This window comes from Zonotrichia leucophrys, chromosome 3, assembly GCF_028769735.1.
Source record: "Zonotrichia leucophrys gambelii isolate GWCS_2022_RI chromosome 3, RI_Zleu_2.0, whole genome shotgun sequence".
Lineage (NCBI taxonomy): Eukaryota > Metazoa > Chordata > Aves > Passeriformes > Passerellidae > Zonotrichia > Zonotrichia leucophrys.
The window spans coordinates 85,160,949-85,180,085 of record NC_088172.1 but is presented as its reverse complement, the minus strand read 5'-3'; the positions used below and the strand labels follow the sequence as shown (position 1 = coordinate 85,180,085).

The 19,137-nt window shown below is 41.1% G+C and overlaps 1 protein-coding gene across 2 annotated transcripts in view; it reads left to right on the top strand.

The window, feature by feature from the left end:
- The first annotated feature begins 7,514 nt into the window (after nucleotides 1-7,514).
- The window catches only part of PTPN14 (protein tyrosine phosphatase non-receptor type 14), a 110,749-nt gene continuing 99,126 nt past the window's right edge, over nucleotides 7,515-19,137 (top strand). Inside the window, exon 1 of one of the 2 annotated variants that reach the window (XM_064709105.1) lies at nucleotides 7,515-7,619. The gene's annotated coding sequence lies outside the window, so the exon portion shown is untranslated. Of the gene's footprint in view, nucleotides 7,620-7,662; nucleotides 7,845-19,137 lie in introns of those variants that run through there. The other variant, XM_064709107.1, reaches the window with a different exon arrangement.

Below are 19,137 nucleotides of genomic sequence, written 5' to 3'. Positions count from 1 at the left end.
TGTGAATATCATCCTCTTCTACCCAGAGAGAAAAGCACTTAAGAGAGAAGTGTACTACATATAAACTAAAAGGCATGTACTTTTTTATAGCCATCTTTGACTCCTGCCACCTTTTCTACCACCTTTTTAACACAGGGAATTTAGAAAATGCCAGCTGGTAAGTAAGGGTACTTCTACTTCTTGTCAGACCTCGCTAAGGTTTGTTTTTTCTTTGGCTTACATTCAATAATTTTCTCCCTCTATCACTGTTAACTACTTTATTAACTTTCCTTTTTCACTACTTTTTAATTTCCCTTTTCCTCAAAGGCCATCTCTCCCAGTGGTACCCGGCCATGATATCTGCATGATTGCCTTCACAAGCCTGAGTTTTGCTTCTTTGTTGGCTTCTCTGTTCTAGGTTCACGATCATTTATCATAGCTGCTTTTGCTATGCTTAATATTCAGCATTGAACATTATACAATATTGAACATCCCTTTCCTATGAACTACCCAAATTAAACTCTTGAGATCATACTTTGTTTCTCCTTTGTTATGATCTGGAATGCCCACAAGAATTCAAATTTTGTTGCTTTCTGATCACTGGCCCAAATTTCAGCTTTTTGTCATGGAAGTTGATTTGTGTTTCTATTATTTTTTGAACATCCACGTTGCCCAGGAAAGATACAAATTCAAACCCTTTGGAAACACCAGTTCTGACAGTAATTACTTTCACCTCACAATACACAGTATTGTATAATTTAAAGAAACTCAAAATTTCCACTTCATTCACCCTTAAATAAATTCCACCAACCAAGACTGTGTTTGGCATGGTTTTTCCTTCTGGCCAAACATGACCCTGACTGACTGTTGACAAATGGGTGTTACCTTCTGAAGTACTTGCACAGTGGGTCTCTGCTTTTGCACACATCATTCACAGAAGCTGAGGTTGTGCCCACACACTAAGAAATAAATGAGGCTTCTGAAACAAAAACAATATGGACTTTTCTGAAAAAAACCCCAAAACATACCAAACCTGCAGACAGGGTTTTTTGGCAGGGTGGGGGGAGAGGGGGTGGGTTTTGGGGTTTTTCCCCCCACAAGTGGATAAAGGCAGCTGTGTACAAACTTCTGCCTCATGGGTTGTGTTCAATGGATCTCATCTGGATTTACACAGGAATGCTTTCTATTTGAATCTGTATGGGTTACCTTGAGCCCAGGTAATTCCTCAGGTACTGGACACTCTTCTCCATGGCGTTCCACCTGCTTGGGCACACCACTAGATCATCCTGGAAAGAATTCCTTTCCCTCATGCTTGACAGGAGTCACCAGAACACTCAAGGACATGTTCAGCACACTGAATTCTTTCCTGTATCAGATGGCTTATCTGCTGGTATCTCCTGTTCAGCTTCCAATTCTTGCTCAGTGCAAGACTCAGATAAGCCTTTCCACTCATCATTATCCCTGTTAAAAGGTTAAGTCTTTACCTCATTTCAGCCCTGCTGACTGCTTGCCATCTGACTTAACCTGGCCACTGACAGAGGGCCTAAGTCCACAGTGTGTCTGCAGCCTGAAACCCAGGATCTAAGCTGAAATATTGGCCTTCTGACAATCAAGAATTCATTGTGAGGAAATTCCATTGTTATTTATTATACACATGTATTTGTTATATATATATATAAAAATTATATGTATATGTATATGTATATGTATATGTATATGTATATGTATATGTATATTTAATGCGTGTACTTATCTGAGACTCTATACTTGCTTTGTGTTGTGTTCACTTATCAGTCAAACAATTTATTAGACAGTGAGATAATTAAGAGCATTCTTGCACCATTCATGACAAAGTAATCAAATCACTTATTAGTCTCTACCTATCTTAATGTTGTCTCTAAAATCTTCCAGTGTTTCTCTGTGAAAAGTTTGTTTATTTAAGACAAAAGTACACTTCCTTATCCTACCCTCACCATAACCACCCCGACATGAGTTCTGCTATTGTTACAGGCAAGCTCTTCAATGAGTTTTCAGTAACCCAAGTAATTGTAGTAGGAAACCCATCTCAAACAGCCATGGTTTGTGAGCCACTAACTGAAATGATCCAACAGACTAAGTATGGAAGGAGGAAACAACTGCTCTCTACATTTTAATGACTTTGGTTATCATTTTATCTCCTCACCTCTTCCAAGTCTAAATGTCAACAGTTTTATTGATATTTCCTATACTATTTTTGTATTAATCCTTTCCAGGATTTTTTTTATGCATTTCAAGTCTTTCCAGAGCATCTAGCTTATCATGCAAATGACAGTCAGCATAAAAAATAATATTTATATATACACATCTCAGCATCCCAAACTGCTCTAACTCAGAGCAAGTTCCCTGTTTGTTTGGACCAAAAGTGAGAATAAGAATCAGAGCTTTTTTAGAAATAATAGACAGATTCCCAAAAGCTGAGACACATCTAGCTGAGGTTTTATTCTTTTACAGTACACTTCAGAAAATAATTTCAGAAAACTTTAAAATCTGGAGTGTCAGAGTGCTCTCATATCCAAGCATGGTCTTAGACCCACTTCACAGAGATAAGCAAATATTAATGGTATAATTCAAGTTACACAGCTTTGTGACAGTCCCAAACCCACATTTTAGATTATGACATTAGCTCTTTGCTTTCTCAAGAAACCAATTATCTCTGAGTGGCAACAAAGTATTTTCAATGGGTGTCCACAGACAGACACATAAATCCACACTGACATGCATGAAGATTATCAGAAGTGGGCAGCCACTAAAGCATCTACAAATCAATCAGTGGTGTATCCTGACTTCAAGGCAAGCTGAAAAACTAAGTTCTGGTAAAAGCTAGTAAATTATTTTTTGTTTGGGTTGGGTTCTTTTTTTGGGGGTTTTTTCATTTTTTTTTTCAAGAGGCCACTCTTTTCAGACATTTGAAAACCTAATACCATGCTAAATGGTACATTCAAAAATATCCAAATTGGTAATCCATGAAAACTGTAAAAATGTTATTCATTCTGTCATTGGACAGCAGTAACAGTTGCATAGTAAGCTACATTCATCATCCCAAACCCCTCTGGAGTACTGGCAACCATGGAATCAAAAGTTCATTATTCACAAATACTAAAATTTTTTTTGTTTTTCTGCCATCACTGGAGACCTGAAAAGAGACACAGGTATTAAACAAGTCCTCAGGCAGAATACAACCCTAAGGAAACTAGAATATTCAACACAGTGTAGTTTATTTGCACAGATAATCAACCAAGACTTACTACAAGACTGGGTGCTGGCTAAGTTGTGATAAGCCATAGAGTATTATAACATGTTAGCTCATGCTTGGTGGCAACAGGTTTGTTTTCCAAGGTTGTGTAATCCAAATTCCTTTTCTAAGAGATGATTTTGAGAAGCACTATTAAATGGAGTAATTAATGAGAGCACTGAATACTAGAGAAGTTGGTTTGGTTTTTTGGTTTGGGTTTTTTTTTTTGGTGGTGAGCTTCAAACATTTAAAGTATCAATTTATAAAGAACTAATATGATTTTAGGAATGGCAATTTCTGCTAGTGCACTAAGTTTCTGCTTACATTACAATCAGGTCAGTGTACCCGGCTGTAGCACATGACAGAGATTTTAGGAACACAGTTAAGGTCACATTTACAATACAAATCGGGAATGTGTTGCAACTGCATTCTTTGATTTGATTGTAATGTAGATGACTGTAAAGCTAATTAAACATCATCTACTGCTCACAAGAGAAACCACCAGATGTTGCTTAAGCACATTTTAAAGACAGTTTTGTATGAAACAGGTTATGACATGGTTTCACCAACCAACAAGGACTGAGATTTTTCCATGTTATAACAAGATTCTTTAACACACTCAAAATATGTTTAATACAGGTTTTGCTATCAAGGTGCTAAGGCACTTCAAAATTCCTTGTCCAGTTTCATAACAAATGTCTTCTATTTTTTGACATAGATAAAGTCAGTTTTCCTCTGCTGATAGTTAACCATTTGATCAAGCTGAATGGTGTTGGGCTTTATTTTCATGAGGGTTTCAGAAAACATTCAGGCCTACCAAATCCAAAATTTGGGTTAAAAAAAAAAAAAGTCTCTCTCCTTTATGTTGCTTTCATCTGGAATCAACAAAGCACCTTCTTAAGATCATTATCATTATCTCAGTTTTCAGACAAGAAAACAGACACACGGGATGTGCTGCTACACGCCCAACATCAGCCAAAAACCTGGTAGCTAAGGTAACTAAAGTACAGTCCTATGTCAGTGAGTTATCTCCCATTTGTTGAGATGTTTCTATTTGTATGTTACTTAGAGATTTATTCTATTTTGTAGAGACTTAATACAATAATCCTGGTGATGCTGTACAAGGATACAGTGTAAAAATTTAATTATACCAGAGCAGCAGAAATATTCTCAAGATAGAATCCCTAAATCATTACAAGTCACTAAAATCTCTAAATATAATTTAGAGGTGCCGTGTTTTCAGGTAAAAAAATTGCTGTAAAATTCCCTAGCAGCATAGAAAGATAGTACCTAATCCAGCTCACATATGACTTGGTACAAGATTAACCATCAAAGTTGGCTGGATGGTTCAAATTTGAACCAGCACAGACATCTGGAACCAAATCAACAATTTGTATCTTGTAATCTTTGTAATTTGTAAAAATAATTTTTTACCTCGAATTCTTGAAACAGTTTTAGTAATACCTAAGCTAGTTTTAGTCTCTTATTAAATCACTCCCCAACTAGCAGATAAGAGCAGTTAGTTTTAATCCTAAATTCATATACTCCTGACTGCTCTTGAGGAACAAAGATATATGTAAACATTGGACGTTTTAATAGTTCTAGAAAACTGTAGTAGCACCAACACAGCAGATTTGCATATGGAAACCTCTTTGCAGGAACTGGGAAGTTTGGTGTTTAAAGCACCTACTGCTACAATCTCTGAAAGTCTAATACAGATATCAATCACTGCATTAAGTAATCTCATTAAAAGTAATGATTGTCACAATTCCTAGTTTTTGGAATTGTTCTCTTGGTTGGGTAAATTTGCAATGCATTTTAATTTGCAGAGTTTGTTGAGCTGACCTTGCTCTTGCTGAGAAGCAGTATGATTTTATTTATTCTAGTTACTTTCATTTCTTCTAGAGGACCCGATCCTGCGGGTGACCAATATTCCAAATCTCCCCCCGGAAATCTTCCCATCCTTCAGCGTGTCAGTGACCCTTGCAACATTGTTTCTTTTGCAGTTAAGCTCCCTAAACAAGTTTATTTCAAATGCTGAGAGACCTGAGAAAGTGAAAGCGACCAGCTGCAAACCAGGAATCCGACTAAAAGGCTTTAGGGAGCCAGCTCACCACCTTGAGGCACAGATGCAAAACTCAGTATTTACTCTGTTAAAAACAGCATCCTTACACCTGGCCCATCATGGGGAGGACAGGACAGCAACCAAACAAGTTAAATCCTAGTTTTGATGTGTACTGCCCTCATTTGTAACTTTCTACTCAATAAGGTAATTCCCTTTTCTATCAGTTCAGAGCACAGCAGCTCCATGATCCATTTTATCATCTCATTCTGACACCTGATATTTTTTCTAGATTGTTACACTAAGCTCTCATATCTACACAGGGTCAAGTACAATTCAAGTTTAAATCTTAAATGGTGTCACTTCTTAGTGCCTCAGTGTAGCTGTATGTAAAATGGGGATAATTACTTACTTCATTAAGGTGTGGTGCTTGTAAAATGCTTGAGAGTCTCAGATGAAAAGAAGTGCTTGCAAAACGTAATTATAATATTATTATGCCAGAGGTAAAGCATAGACTTGTGATTCCATGTACAATGTTTAAATGCAATTACTTATCTATCAAAATCAAGAATCTGTGTTATTTCTCTTTCTCTCAGCTCCTGATCCTCTTACCATTAATAATCTGAGTAATCCTGACTCCAGTGAATCTGCTCATTTACTCCTTCAGTAAGGTGTACAAGAAACAAACAGTAACAGCAACTCCAACATAGTATCAATTCTGATTTATCACTATTTTTAATATTTTCCCCTGTTTGCAAGAGTCCTTAACTTTCTCAAAGTGTCACAATTGTTTTAAAGGGATACCTGCATTTGACATTTCTGTAGATGCCCACTGGTACCAGAGGTATTTGTACACACTTTCTAGAATGTGGATTATTTTTGGAAAGTGGATAATTTTAAGTAAGTGTAGTTTTTCAGGCAAAAATAATTTTGCAAATTGTCCATTAGCTATGATGCACAAGAGTATCTACACATAATTTCTAATATTCACATTGCTCTTAAACCTACTTGATTTGGTGTGATATATTCAACACTGTTGGTAGCTTCAAACTTCCTGACAGTATTCCTACAGTATGATGTGTTCCCTGCTCCTTTTGTCATTTACACTCCTAATCAGATGGGCTTTCCCACATCTGCCAAGTCCTGGGCATTTTGTGTAATTACAAACCATCACGTTTTAGGCCAACTTCACGTTTTCTCTTGCTGGCTTTCCAGCAAAGCACAGAGGCATGACGGCGGCATCATGAGTGTTTTCCCATCACCGGTATTTTACCCTCTGTGCAGCTGGAGGAGCAGGGGTAACCACACTTCTCAAGTGAGGGTCACACAGTAACAGGAGACCGAAAGGGCTGGGATGGGTAGAGCAGAAGCAAACACAGGGAGGAATGGAGAGAAACGATGCTGTCGCACAAGGCTGCAGGAGACGGACAGGGAGTTAAGGAAGGGCAGAGAAGTGGGTACAGAGAAGCAGGGCGGCGCCGCGCCTTCCTACGGGAGGGCTGGAAGGAGGATCGCAAGACCTCCCAGGCCCACGCGTGCAGAGCCTCCTCAGCTCCCTGCCCGCCCATTCCCAAAGCCTGTCTGGGGGTGCTTCCCCCGAGCGGGCCAGGCCGAGCCGTGCGCGCGGCCCCGCGGCGGGAGGGCCGGGCCGGGGCCGGCCCCGCACCTGGCAGCTCTGCCCTCCTCGGGAGAGCCGCCGCCGGCACCCGCCCGGATTGGCAGGAGCCTGCGCCCTCCTCTTCCTCCCTCCTTTTCCCTCCTCCGCGGGGTGGGTTTCAGCCCTCCTCCGCCTTCCTTGGGGAGGGGGTAAGAGTTAGAAAAGAGAAAAAAGAAAAAAAAAGAAAGAAAGAAAGAAGGAGAAAGAGAAAAGAAATCCCAAGTCGCGTCCCCGACGTCTCCGGGCCCCGCGGCCGCAGCGGCCGCCCCACATTCCTGGCATTCCTGGGCCGTGACTCCCCGCGCCGCCCCAGCCCCAGCCCGGCCCCGGCCCCGCCGCCTCCAGCTCGCCCGCCCGCCGGCCCCGCTCGCCCCCGCGGGACACCAGTCTCCTCCTCCCGCCCTGCCTCCCTCCTTCCCGCACCCCGCGGCCGGCAGCAGCAGCTCAGGGCGCCCGGCCCTCCGCGCCGCCACCGGCGGCCGCAGCGCCCTCCCGGCCGCCCCGCCGAAGTTCCCCGCGGTGGCCGGGCCGGGGCGGCGGGAGCCGTTCTCCCTCCGCAGCGCCGGTGCCGGCGGCGGCCGCTGCCCGCGGGCCGGGACCGCGCCTCCCGCGGGCGCGCACAAAGCCGGAGCCGCCGCGCTGCCCAGCAGGTAAGGAGCCAGAGCCGCCGAGTTCGCTCGAGTTCGGGCGCGTCCCCGCGCAGGCTTTGAAAGAGCCCGAGCAGCGCCTCGCACTCGCAGTGTGCGGCCGGCAGCGTTCGCATGGGGCTGGCTGTGCGCGGCAGCGGGCTAGCACTGCTCCGCCGGCGGTGCCCGCTGTCTGTGAGCCTCCAAAATAGCCATGCTGGGGTCCCAAATGCCAGTCGGTGACCTGCGGTAAGCGAGCCTTGGACGGTCCGGACAGCCCGTGAATTTAATCTGTTAGACACCCAGATAACATGGCATTTGTCTAGTCGAGAGGTATTTGTAAATAGCGAGGATCGGCTGTTTACAGGGCTCCGTGCTGGGCTGCCTCTATTTACATCGCGGCATGCCCGTGTCTGCCTTCCCTCCGCCTGGGGCTTTACCTTGCTCTTTGTTAGTTACAGTCAAGCCTAAACTGGCCGTCTTCGGCAAGTCTGTAACTCTGCCGAGTACTGCAGCAAAGATCGCAGCGAGGCACAGAAGAGTGACATCTGCTCTCGTTTCTGATGTGGCAAAGTCGATGAATTGTTAAGATCTCAAACCAGCTCACTTTATTGGGGTGTATTTGGGACGAGCGTTACATAATGTATGTGTGGTATGTGGATATGATGTGTGCTGGAGCTTTCCTATCGAGGATGTTTTATCTCTCTGATTCGCATGAAATATTCATATGTTTCCATTATAAGCAACTCTTTGGTTGTTTGTAACTTTAACAAGTGGGAACAGTGACCTGTAAAAGGCTCAGATTCGATATGTTGTTGCCCAAGAAGTTTTCTGGGATTTTTGGCATGTAGCCTGAAACCATAGAAGAAATGCTTTTACTAGAAGCTAGTTCTTTTTTCTTTAAACTCTATGCAGATAGTTGCTACAGGGTTTGGTTATTCCAAAAACACTGTTACATGCTTCAGTTCTTCAGAGTTTGGAAAAATATCCATAAAAAATGGCTCCCCCCTGCAAAATCACAAGTCATCACCTGCCAACTTCCATATTATGAGAGGAGATAGCTCTTTTTGAGGAGAGATGTGAGGGGAGGCAGTCCCAGCAGGGACTGTGTTCTCATTATCCAGCTGAGAATATCCCATCAAATATGAGCGACAAAATACAGATTAAACAGCTTTTGCTCTTGGCCTCTGGGGCTTTTGTTGCTGACATCTAGTAGTTGTTACGTGGTATAAAATAGAGCGTGTGTTGACATTATAGTAATGCCAATAAGCTTTAGGACCTGTTCTGTTACTGGCACTACTTGAACTCTTTCTGGTATCTTTGGAAGGCTGTGCCAGAGTTGCTTACAGACAGAGGGCACTTGTGTATATCTCTCGGGTCGTGATACAAAACTTGGGAGCTTTGCAAACTTACGGGCTGAAGCACAGCCCATCAGCTAAAAGATAGTCCCTGAAATCTGTGGCAGAGCTTGTGGGCCATCAGTTCTGCCAGTGCATTTGTGTGTGAGAAGCTGTATAAAGTATGTCTGCCTTGATGCATGCTCAAGGAATCCAGTGGTGCATACCAAGGCCAGAGCGAGGGCTGCTGGGCTGATCTCTATACTGAGCAATACGAGCTTTTGTATGTACATTATATTTAGAGTTTTACACGTGCCTTTTAAATGTTTCTGTAATAGAAGCAGAAGTAGCTTTGGTGCAGCGTTGTTCATGAGGGTTAATTAGCAACCAGTGTTAGTACTAATGACTGACTTTTCTCCTGGTCATTCTTGTCCAGCAGAAGCCCATGAGTCAGTTATTGTAACTTAGGTATGGAATGGCTTTCTATGAAATGCATCTACTCCTGTGCACTTAGCAAATTGCTTTGGCCAATTGCCAATTGCTTTGGCTCCTCCAATCACGGAGAAAGTATTTTACATATATTCACACAAATAGAGTTGTGTGCATAGTTCTGATAACTCTATGGCTTCCTTTTTCCATGTTTATAGAGTTGAGCCAATCTGCTGCTCTTCGTTCTGTTTCTCATCATATGCAGTGAGGCTGTGTTTGATTAATTGTTACTTAAGTAGCTAATTTTAATATGGATTTACATTTAGCATAGGTATATGCAGTATGAAAAGTGTACTTGAACTCCATCTCCTCAGCTGGAAGCAAATCCTCTGTTGCAAGCGTTTGTCATCTGAGGGGGAAATGTATAAACTGCTGGTAGTGTACAAGAGGTACAAAGTTTTCAGCAGGCAGTGCTGCTCAGCAGCATATACATCCTAGTCCTGCAAAGACCCACCCATGTGTTTCACTTTACCTTGCCTTTCAAATGCCTTTGAAACCATGGGGTTTCTTTTATATACGTAATAATAAAGGTGTATACAAGTCCTTGCAGGAGCCAGGCTATAATACTTAGTATGCAGTATATTTGTGCGTGTGTATTCAGCTCAGTTGTAAGAAGATTTCAGTAAAGGCCTAATTTTTATGCTGAGCAGATGCCATAGATGTTTTTTTTATGTCTAAGTCCACTGTGAAGTACAGCATACCTTTGCCTATTATGCTTTGTGGAGTTCCATTGGAACAGATCCTGATCTTTGAAAATAAAGCAGTACCATGTAGATTTTTCTCCTGTGAGGAGGGGGAGTATGGTGCAAGATTGAACACAAGATTCTCTGAAGTTTTATGTGAAAGAGTCAGGTTCCTCTTTTAAAATCTACTGGTTTTCTATTCAGAAAGCTTCTGCCTCCACCTATGAAATTGTTAAAAATATATATTAAAAAGCAAGAATTAAAGAGTAGCTCCTAAAGGAATGGAGGTAGACTGGAGCTGAAGTCCATGTCTGTGGTAAAAATGTGATTTTGTTTTCATTATCTAGCCCCTCTCCTCCTGTGCCTGGTGCAGGGGACCTTAGAATTCAGTGGGCTGGTGCAGCTTCCTCTGGCAGTGCTGGATCCAGTCCATGTCCAGAGCACGTGTAGCCTGTCCCATGGGGTGCCCCTGCTCTCCTTAAAGCCTTTTGCTTTGCTGTGGAGCTGAAGAGGTGACCGGTGAGGAGACACGTCACACCCTCTGAAGGAACAGGGCTCCTCACCAATGTGGAGATAGCCCCAGGAGAAGGAACCGCACTCCGTGACTCTTCCCCTTTCCTTTGGGCTGTCAGCAGGAACGAGGAGAAAACAGGAATGTGAAAGGAATTAAGGACACAAAATTATGGTGCAGCACAAAATGTGTAAAAAGAAGTGCATATTTGCTCTAAAATGTATTTCCTACCTTATCATGGCTGCCCTAATAAGCAGTTGAACATGTTATTGTCAGCTATGTGTGAATGTGACTGTAAATTTAGCCACCTTTAAGAAGGTTTTCTGACCAAAGGAATTTTCTGGAGGATGTTGGGTATATGACATAATGGATGCATGCTGGCTTGGGAAGAAGAGAATGTTGGCCCCTCTGATGTCCTGTAACCATTGTGACAGTCCTATTTTCTGCTCATATAAAGAGTTTAGGTACCAAGCTTTGCTCAACACCAAGCGTGTCTTCAGGAAACTGCAACTCTTCTTTCTAATTCTTACTGTCTACCTGTCCTTATGACTAAGAATACTTTTTTATTTTGTCAGTAAGAATGTCAACCTAAAATTACATTATGTGATGTATAAACACCTCTGAAAAGAGGGTGGTGAACATGCATGTTGGTGATCTAATAAATTAGATGAATGATGGTGTGCCAAAACTTGCTAATGATGCAAAAGTATTTGGATTAGGCAAGATTGAAGAAGACTGAGAAATTGTAAAGGGAATCCAAGAAAGCTGGGTGAAAGGGAAGCTTAGCAGATGATGTTGATAAATTCAAGAATATGCATGTAAGATGGAATAATCAAATTACTTGTTCATGTTACTGGATTGTAAATTAACTATATTCATTAAGGCAGAGAGGAAGATTTCAACAATATTTTATTTGAGCTTGTGCACCTTCTTAATGCTTAGTGTTGGGCAGAAGAAAAATGCCGCAGTTGTTTTGCAATATTGTGTTAATGACACAAAGGATGTTATTAGGCTGGTGTTCAAATTCACCTGGAATAATCAGTTTGTGGGTCTCCTATGTGATTGAAAAATATTCATATGATGTTGAACAGCAAATGTTCCTGTAGGGCTCTTTCAAGGGGGTCAGTTAGAGGAGGAGAGATGTATATGTGCAAAATAGTGCTTGACCATTACCCTTTGATACAATGACTTGTTAGAGGGAGTAGTTTGAAAGACAAAGTGTATAATACTTTTAAATCATCATTTCCGGTGTATATACCACCAAAGGAGATCATATAAACCAAAGCCTGTTAGGGTGAACAGGATAAGTGTTCCTAGGGACAGGAAGAACAGTCACAGCTACAGTGAAGGGATGTTAACTAGACTGCTCTAGGGTGTGAATCAGCCCTATCTGACAGGGACTGAGAAATTTCTCTTAGGACAAATTATGCTATATGTGCCTGCTGTGATATTTTGTATGTTTTCTTACAGGGTAAGCTGCTCTCAGAAGAAGGGTATTGGGCTGATGATTAGACACTCTATAGAAATTTATTTTCTCTATTGTACTGTAAATGATGCTGATTTTAATTACATGTTCGTGCAGGGAGAATTGAAAGATTAATTTTTTTGTATATGCTCAGGTTTCATGGAAAGCATGTCTTAGACACTAAGTCTAAAACACATCAAGTTTGATGTTTTTAACTTCTTGAGATGTGCTCTGCTGTGGCCTGGGTTGGCATAGAGAAGGGCAGAAGTGATGGTAAGGCTTCATTTAAAAGGCAGATAGCACTGCATCTGTTATTAGTCAGTTTGGTTATGGTTTCTAGTATGTTTGCTGGTGGACAAAGGGTATTTTAAGATTTGGGTAGTTAATATAGTTTCAATTTTTGTATCAGAATGAAAGTTTTGTGGCTGTGAGAAGCACAAGGACTGGTTTATGGAGGTAACTACATCTCTTGCAGCTTAGTGGGTGTTTCAAAGAAAATACTGTCAAAGCAGTAGTATACCCACACCATGGTGTACTTGATTCTTGCAGGTCTATCAGGTGGGGGAAAGATTGAATTAGTAGCAGGCATTGTGATTGATCTAACAATCAGCACCTCATGAACAGATTAGTGTGTGTAGTGTATAACATAGTCAAGAGTTGTCTGTGGAAGTTTCAGGAAACTATACTATAGCTTAAAAAATAAGAAGCCAGGACTTGTGCAACTTTTAGGTGGTCTAACCAGGCAGAATGAGCTGTCTTACAGCCTCCCTGCTTTGCAGCTATCTGCAAAATAAAATGTGGACTGACTTTGCCTTCCCTGTTAAAAAGCTGAAGCTGTGTGAAGGGAGCCTCATACTGCTTTTTGAACTTAGCAAATAAAGTTTATGGGAAGGCTGTCATTTGTAAGGGTGCATAAAAGTGATGTTCTCTCCTGGGACATTTTTTGGCCATTGAGCTGGATTCAAAGCATATCTCTCTGAAGGACAAAGGGTAGGGCCTTAGCCCAGGAGAAGTTGGCAGTGTAGGAGAAGCAGGAGGTTACCAGTAGTTGTTTTAACTTGTGTTTGTGAAATTCTTTCTTGTTTTTACAACTGAGAAAATAGTTTGCATTCCTAAGGTTTTTGAGATTAGCTCTTATCATGGAACTCCCTCTTTTGAGAGGAGGCATTCACTACCTTGTAGATAAAATGCCTTTAGGTTTTTATTGGTGATGATAATTGAGCCAGGTTTTTGGACAAGCCTGGGCAAAATCAGGGGACTTTGCCAATCAGAGATTCAACAGATAGAAGCCAGATCCTGTTTTTGATGTCTATCCCTGATGCCATTTTGATTTTGACCTCTTCACACAGGATTTTCATTTGTCCTTTCAGTGCAAAGTGTGTCCTGTTGGTGGTGGAAACCCTGCATTTTCTGGGTATGTGATATGCAATGCTTATCTCAGGTGCTTTGAAAGGGAGACAGTGTGTAAAGGAATTTCTACACAACACATTGTGCCGGTTGTTTACCAGAACAGAGGGAGAGGAGAGGGGAAGGCAATGTATTTAGGCTGGATTTGCTTTGTGCTTAGGTGGAGTGAAACTTCTGATGCCTTCAGATGGATCAGGCCTTGAAAGTCCTACCTCAGACATAGAAAAGAGGCATTTCAGGGCCAATCTGAGGTCTCCATTGAGAGCTTTGCAAAACGCCCATATGAACAGACCTACCTCAGGAAGAAAAACCCTGATGAGCTTTAGGGCTGGGAATTTATTCTGAAAGGTTCTGAAAAACGGGCATCTGAAATGATAATATTTTTTCTTTTATTTTTCTTGTTTTTCCTAGTTGGGCATACTTTTAAGAGCTACTGAGTGTAATTGATGTCTATTTACATTCCTTATAGTGTTGTGAAGATTCAGTCTGTTTAGGAAGATGCTTTGGTCAGCTTAGCAGATAAAGACATCATTGCTAATTGAAGGGGATGGCTGGTGTAGTCTGCTGCTGGTAGACAGAAATATTTATTGATAGATCTTCAGAGCTCCCTCAGTTTCAGAATGGAGGGTGGACAGGGCAAGTTTCTGCTTGTGAATAAAACAACTCATGTAGACGTATTTGAGTAAAGTTCCTGTGATTCCTCCCGCCTCTGCCAAGACTGTGCTGTGGGAATCTGTGACAGCAGAGGAAGCTAAATCACAGTATTGATGTGCTGCTGTTCCCCACTTCGTTGTGGTTGACAGTCACAGGGGTTTTTTTGCAAGTTCTCTTCCATGTATCCATGTTCCCCTTTTTAGCTTGGTGCCCCAAAAAGCATCAGTGCAGAGCTGGAAATCTTTGTAGAAGAGAACGGAAATATTGCAAGAGAGCATTATTGAGGTGAGATAACATTTAAGATCCAAATGGTAAGTATGTTGATTGCTAGCAATTTCACTTCCTTTTTTTAAAAATATCTTTCTTTCAGACAAGGGGGAAATAAAAGCTTTAAATAAAATTTAAAGATGAATGTTATTTTAAATTTTTGCATATTTTAGGGCTTTTGCTATGCGGTTTGATGTTGCATGCTACTTAACATTATCTACAAAGTGTTTAAATATAATATTGTATATGGAGAAATACATCTCAATTTATAAGTAATGTTTTTGCATTCCTTTCTGTATTGTAGAATGTACTGGGAAGTTTACAAGTAGGAAAAGACAAAATACATGCTTTGAATTCTATCCTAAGGAAGAGGAGAAGAAATGGTTTGGTGCAATAGCAAATGATGTGTTGGGGAATGCTGGCCTGTATTATTAAGGATTTTGGTTTCTTTGGTCATAGTCTGCCCTCTGAAGCTGGTTCACCTCTTGAAAGCTTTTCTGGTTTTCGCATTTGATTAGGAAATTGCCATGTGCATTTGAATATGCAAATTCAGAAGTGCAGATTTATACTTCAGTAATTGAGACAGTTGTTTTGGAAGAAAATTACTGATACCACCTCAGGACTTGCTTGACTTTGTGAAGTGATGAGCATTTCTCTGAAGCTGGAATGAAAAGAAGCGCCTGTGAGGAGAATGCAGTAGTGGGGGTAGGAGATCTCTGCTAGCTGTGTGTTAGTTTTGCTCTAGCTGCTCTTGTTCCTTGCTGTTGATGTAGTACCCTAAAACTGTTGGTCACAGAATGGCTCTGAGTTCTTGTAGTGTACATTTGTATATAACTTTTCACTGCTGAAAGGGTAAATTATTATTCGGGATAGGTTGAGCTTTCAAAACCTTATCTAACGATGGCCCAGTTGTCTCTTTTGATGTACAGATGGGTTTATCCGGAGAGACTGATGTAGTCATGCAGTTTTTCCTTGAACCTGACTCAGGTATGAAGACTGCCACCCATGCACTAATTAATCTGTCAAAACATCTGACAGATTGGGGTGGGTGCACACTGGAGACAATTAGTCATTTTGTCTATTAGTTAATAATGTCAACTTCAGTTGATGTTATATAAGGTTTCTTACCTACCTTTGTAATAATTTCAGCTTGTGTTACTGTAGAAGTTTGTTAACACATGGCTTAACTTGCATGTTAGCTTTGTGTGGCCAGTGTCCTTTGCAAGTATCACCAGTTCTCTGCATGCAGCTGTGAAATTCTGCATTTCCTACCCCCATGCATTCAACAATGCACTGCAATGGTCATGAGTGGCTGGACTATGAGCTGGTGATAATAAAGTTCTCTGCATGTAAATGTGTTCAATAAGAGTGGCATTCAGCTAACTTCAGGTAACATTGTCCACTGTTAAATGCCACTTAATTTTGCTTTCTCTGGTCTCTTTAATAGTGTGGATTTATAAAGTAATTTATTTTTTTTACTTGGGACAGAATCAGAGCAAGCCCATTTGTCTCTTCATGTTGTATGTTTCAATCAAAGAGAGCAGCAGAATATGGGACAATGACAGTGAAGGATATCCTCCATTATTCCAATAGTTTCTTATGATTAAGAAAACAACATGTTTATGCATGTTTGTGCATGTTTATCTCAAGAAGGCTTTTTACCACAACCTGAGCACCCCGTGGCAGTGGTTTTGAAAGCAGATCGTGTTCGTTTTGTTGAGTGCCTTTTGCAAAGGTTAAGATATGTGAATGAAAATAACATCTAAAACTTACATGTTGAAAAGGACCCTTTGGTAATACAAAAAATTAATAAAATAATTTTATAAGTTCAAGGTAGAATCTAGATTGTTTATTAGGAAAACTTCCCAATAATAAGCTCTATGATTTCTAGTTATTAGTTTCTTAGGAATTGCTCTGTTGTGGGAACTGTGCTAAAGTAAGATTCAACAGTCCACTGAAGCATTCACTGAAGAGTCAACGTCTTTGTCAGAAAAATGGACAAGGTTCTGGCTTTTTAATCAAAGAGGTCACTTTCTCCATAGTGGTTTGAAATAATAAAGTATTTTTTAATTTAAAAACTTGTGATATTAGCTCAAGTAATTGTTATTTTTTGCCATTCTTTTAGAGATAAAGATGAATGGGGTTACTGACCTTGGGAAAAAATCAAGGGTTTTTGGTTGTTTTGTGAGGTTTCTTTTTTTGCTTAAGTGTTGGAACCCATTTTTTAGCAAAGGATCTGGTAAAATGGTAGTACAAAACCAATCCAGAAAGCTTTAAGTAAGTACTTTTGGCAGCGCAGTGTTTTGGGGCCTCCGTGAACAAAGTGACCTCCTTTGCAGTACTTCATACCTTCATATCTGTACTTTGGTAGACACATTTGCCTTATCCTGAGGCATTTGCCAGGCCATGCATTCATCCACCCGTGTGTGTTCCTGCCTGCCTGTGGCTGTCTTGAGGTGCGATGTCCAGGAATGTTTCGCCTTGGCCACGCTGGGTGCTTTGTACACCATGTTCCATCGGGCATCATTTGACCTCCTCTCTGCAACGTGCGTGCTCCAAGTAACGTCCTAAATGCCTCTCACAGAGAGCCAGCATGGATAGGAACTGTTTTGGTGATGACTTAAATGTAGATTTCCTTCACTGTTATCTCAGTGAAGCTATTATACTGGTGTGTGTGGTGATTTCTGTGTACAGCGGTCAAACCTAAAAGAATTTAATCAGGGTAACAAACTGATAGGGCTGTGTACAAGTGCTAACTGCACAGGAAGGGACTCTGCACCCAACAGTGCAGAATCTCTTCTGGATGTTGTTGTCAGTGATGGGTGTTTTGTTAAGTCTTTATGCGGTGATTCCTCTACCCATTAGGAAAAGAGATGGAGGAGAGCTTGAAATGTTTGTGGGATTTTTGTAGGTTTGTTTGGTTTTAAAACCTATCCCTATAATGGTAGAGATATATAGGAAAGGTAAATGAAGTTTATAAAATAACAAAGGTACATGGCTTTTAAGAGTTGTTCTGTCAACAGATGAAGACCATTAATCCATAGTCTCCCAGGTATGATTTGCTTTATTATGGACTGTGAACAATTGTGCTGCAAGCTGCCTATCACCAAAACCGTTGTGGCATTGTGCACTGGATAAGTGGTGTCTAGACATGACCGTGAGCTTTACCTCTGCAGTTTGTATCTCTCAGAAGTTTGAAATGTTTTAAGGACACTTTGAAATACTGGAATCAATTATGCTATTTCATTGTAGCAACCCTTTAAAGACTACGTGTCAAATCTTTCATATTTTCAGTGTTTTCTATACTTTTATATCTTCTTGTCTTAAGGAATATGGCAGTGAGTGGTGGTTTAGAAGATTTGGTGGAATGTTGAGCAGAAGATGTTATCAAGTGTGTGGAAGCATTTTGTGTACTAAGTTTGTTCAAACATAGATGCCTTAGCTCATGAACAGTGAGAACTCTACAAGGACAAAGTGCAAGGTCAGAGGAAATTAAACACAAAAGAATACCTGATTGCCATGTCTGCTGAGACACTGATTACACTATCCTTGTCCTGCTAGGATCATGATGATGACAACTGTGTCTTATGTCCTTTGACCAGAATCATATAATGTCCTGAGTTGGAAGGGACCCACAAGGATCATGGAGTGCAACTCCTGTCCCTGCACAGGATGAGATCCAGAATTACACCATGTGTCTGAGAATGTTGTCCAAACACATCTTAAATTGTCAGCCTCAGTAGATTACAAGGCAGAGGTAACTGAGACTTTGTTAGGTTAAATTCAGCCCTCTTTTGGTGGAGGAGCAGTGTAATTAGATATAAAGGGGCTCAGAGTCTTGTGCAAGAGGAGGCTCTACAATACACATGGCTTCTAAGATTCAGAAGGTGAAGTGTTGCAGTTGGGTACATCCTGGCACTGCAGGACACCTCACATCGTAACTTGATGTGCCAGGAGTGCGGAAAATTACAATTCAGTTATTCAAGTCTGTAGTAAATCTGGTTAATACCTCATACCTCTGACACGTCTGTCAGTGTGGTATCATAATTGTTTACCTTGGCACTGTAAGCTCCAGGCAGGAAGTCCAGTTGGTGAGCACTGCACCCCCAAGCCTCCAGCGTGGGCTTGCCAGCCCTGCTGCCACTGGCACAGCGGGCAGCCCTGCTTACCTAACCAGGCATTCGTGTGAGCAGAGGTTTGCAGCATCAGGACACCAGTTTGCAACAGGAAATTGCACTTCCAAAAGTGAGTGTGTGAAAGGCATCAGTAACTCCTGACAGCTTGTACCAAACTAAATTCTGTTGGAGGTTATTACCTGCCACGCAGGGGGATGTGATTTTATTTGAAAACAAGAGGTTGTAGCAGTAAGTCTGTGCTTACCCCAAGTTCCTTTCACACGCTTTCTAGCTTCATCTGGGAATAAGTAAACACCTAAAATCATCTCTGGTTTTGTCATCTCTTTGGTAGCGTGCTTGCTTCCTGTATTGTGGAAGTTATCATTAGATTAGCTGTGTTTAAGCTTCCTGTCTCACCAGGGTTTTTTCCATTATTTTTACAATCTCTTTCAGGAGATACCAGTATCATGTTTCTGTAATAAAGGTTTCACTTAAATTATGCGTTAGGGTTTTTTTCCTGTTGTTTTTAAAATTTTTTTCTCTATCCACTTTCCTTACTTTGTCTGAAATATCTTTTATACTCTGATACTTAAACAGGTTTGTTTTGGTTTTTT